The 3,324-nt window shown below is 62.2% G+C and overlaps 1 non-coding gene across 1 annotated transcript; it reads right to left on the bottom strand.

The window, feature by feature from the left end:
- Nucleotides 1-2,389: 2,389 nt before the first annotated feature.
- Nucleotides 2,390-2,463, bottom strand: TRNAN-GUU (transfer RNA asparagine (anticodon GUU)). Its single transcript has one exon. It is a non-coding gene; the product is annotated as a tRNA-Asn (tRNA).
- Between the last annotated feature and the right edge of the window lie 861 nt (nt 2,464-3,324).

Here is a 3,324-nt window from a genome sequence, read left to right as displayed (position 1 = left end):
TCAATGGAAAGGGGGAGAGGGAATTGTGGGAGCACTCGCCACGTTCTCGGTTGAGGCTTGCAGCAGTCATGGAAGAGAGAGCTGGCTTCGGTCAAGTCTCGGGAGTACGGCCACGGCTTGGACGGGTCCTTCAGTCCTTGGCTCAGAGCTTCGGTTGGTAGCCCACATCCTCCCGAGGTAAAAAAGCAGGAGGGCTTTCCTTCCAGGGCCTTTTGCATCTTCTGCCGTGGGAGGCGAATCCTGGTGTTCTGGCTGTGGGGGAAAAAGACAGCCACAAGATGGCGTTTGGAGTCACACGGGCGAGTCGCCTGTCCAAGCGGGACCGAGTCCCTTCCAAAGAGAAACCATGGCAGCCATGCAAGTCCAAGGCTGCACAGGAAACCTCAGGAGCTGCGACTGGGGCTCAGTTCGCGCGGCCACGCTTCCCAGGGGAGGCATGAGACAGGCCCAGAGGTCTGCGCAGCAAACAGGCCCGCAGGAGGGAGGCGGCTAAGAACCCGCGCGGCTCGTGCGTTTCTCCCTCTCAGCTGGCGTAGAGGCGGGAGGGGAACGACACCTGCCCGGCTGGAGCTTTCGCGCTTGGGCTCGGGGCTTAAGCCCCGAGGCCGAGGCCCCGGCGCGGTTGCTGGGAGACGGGTTCCCGTGGCACGGCACGGCCCCTGAACCTTGCCGGCCACAAGGTGACCTCACCGAGGCCGAGAGGGATGGCTTGGAGGTGGCAAAAGGGAGCCCGCTAGCAAGCGCCAGGAGGCCGAGCGTAGCCACGTCCCCGGGTGGGCTCGAATCACCATCCTTTCGGTTAACAGCCGAACGCGCTGACCCATTGCGCCACAGAGACCTCGAAGGGCTTTCCGAAACGCTGCCTAGCAGCCTGCTCCTCTGCCTGGCCGTGCCAGTGCAGCCCAGGTGCTAGAGTGGATTGCGGGCAGTCTAGCCCCAAGGGAGCAGAGTGGCGCAGCGGAAGCGTGCTGGGCCCATAACCCAGAGGTCGATGGATCGAAACCATCCTCTGCTACGTGTGGGCCGGCCTCTTTTGACTCCGCGCCTTCACTCCAGGCTGCAAGTAGCTAAAGGCCAGGCCAGGATGCCGCCTGCGGGGAAGCTCTCGGCAGCCCCCCGCTTCCTGTGTGGGAGGCACGGAGGCCTCCTCTTCTGTCCTCAGGCAACAGGGCTTCCTCCTGCCCTTTTCCCACCCACATGGGCCGCCGGGACCCGCTCAGGGAGCGCGCCAGGGAGGCTCTCCAGACGCTCGTGGAACAAAGCACTTCTGGACCACGCTACCCAGAGCCTTCATTCAGGCCTAGACAAAACGCCTAGACAGAGAGCTGCCACAGCATCAACACTGGCCTTGCGCTACTACTCCCAGGCACGCCAAACCCCTCACAAAGAGAACTTCTGCCTTCGCCATACTGCTCAACAACAGGACACGCGAGCAATTCCCTCCGACGCGCCGCTTCTCCCGCATCGCCACCACCCACGCTCTTTAGGCACACGCCGGCTGACCAAAACCCATCTCATCCCATCAAAAGCTTCTGCCCAGCCCAAGAGGACCAGCTACGTTCCCGGCTCAATTCATCCCTTACAGTCAGAGCCAAAAATCACCAGCTGACGGTCCTTCAGAATCCTCAATGGAAAGGGGGAGAGGGAATTGTGGGAGCACTCGCCACGGTCTCGGTTGAGGCTTGCAGCAGTCATGGAAGAGAGAGCTGGCTTCGGTCAAGTCTCGGGAGTACGGCCACGGCTTGGACGGGTCCTTCAGTCCTTGGCTCAGAGCTTCGGTTGGTAGCCCACATCCTCCCGAGGTAAAAAAGCAGGAGGGCTTTCCTTCCAGGGCCTTTTGCATCTTCTGCCGTGGGAGGCGAATCCTGGTGTTCTGGCTGTGGGGGAAAAAGACAGCCACAAGATGGCGTTTGGAGTCACACGGGCGAGTCGCCTGTCCAAGCGGGACCGAGTCCCTTCCAAAGAGAAACCATGGCAGCCATGCAAGTCCAAGGCTGCACAGGAAACCTCAGGAGCTGCGACTGGGGCTCAGTTCGCGCGGCCACGCTTCCCAGGGGAGGCATGAGACAGGCCCAGAGGTCTGCGCAGCAAACAGGCCCGCAGGAGGGAGGCGGCTAAGAACCCGCGCGGCTCGTGCGTTTCTCCCTCTCAGCTGGCGTAGAGGCGGGAGGGGAACGACACCTGCCCGGCTGGAGCTTTCGCGCTTGGGCTCGGGGCTTAAGCCCTGAGGCCGAGGCCCCGGCGCGGTTGCTGGGAGACGGGTTCCCGTGGCACGGCACGGCCCCTGAACCTTGCCGGCCACAAGGTGACCTCACCGAGGCCGAGAGGGATGGCTTGGAGGTGGCAAAAGGGAGCCCGCTAGCAAGCGCCAGGAGGCCGAGCGTAGCCACGTCCCCAGGTGGGCTCGAACCACCATCCTTTCGGTTAACAGCCGAACGCGCTGACCCATTGCGCCACAGAGACCTCAAAGGGCTTTCCGAAACGCTGCCTAGCAGCCTGCTCCTCTGCCTGGCCGTGCCAGTGCAGCCCAGGTGCTAGAGTGGATTGCGGGCAGTCTAGCCCCAAGGGAGCAGAGTGGCGCAGCGGAAGCGTGCTGGGCCCATAACCCAGAGGTCGATGGATCGAAACCATCCTCTGCTACGTGTGGGCCGGCCTCTTTTGACTCCGCGCCTTCACTCCAGGCTGCAAGTAGCTAAAGGCCAGGCCAGGATGCCGCCTGCGGGGAAGCTCTCGGCAGCCCCCCGCTTCCTGTGTGGGAGGCACGGAGGCCTCCTCTTCTGTCCTCAGGCAACAGGGCTTCCTCCTGCCCTTTTCCCACCCACAAGCGCCGCCGGGACCCGCTCAGGGAGCGCGCCAGGGAGGCTCTCCAGACGCTCGTGGAACAAAGCACTTCTGGACCACGCTACCCAGAGCCTTCATTCAGGCCTAGACAAAACGCCTAGACAAAGAGCTGCCACAGCATCAACACTGGCCTTGCTCTACTACTCCGAGGCACGCCAAACCCCTCACAAAGAGAACTTCTGCCTTTGCCATACTGCTCAACAACAGGACACGCGAGCAATTCCCTCCGACGCGCCGCTTCTCCCGCATCGCCACCACCCACGCTCTTTAGGCACACGCCGGCTGACCAAAACCCATCTCATCCCATCAAAAGCTTCTGCCCAGCCCAAGAGGACCAGCTACGTTCCCGGCTCAATTCATCCCTTACAGTCAGAGCCAAAAATCACCAGCTGACGGTCCTTCAGAATCCTCAATGGAAAGGGGGAGAGGGAATTGTGGGAGCACTCGCCACGTTCTCGGTTGAGGCTTGCAGCAGTCATGGAA

This window comes from Pelodiscus sinensis, chromosome 25, assembly GCF_049634645.1.
Source record: "Pelodiscus sinensis isolate JC-2024 chromosome 25, ASM4963464v1, whole genome shotgun sequence".
NCBI lineage: Eukaryota > Metazoa > Chordata > Testudines > Trionychidae > Pelodiscus > Pelodiscus sinensis.
This window is presented reverse-complemented; position numbering and strand designations above follow the sequence as displayed.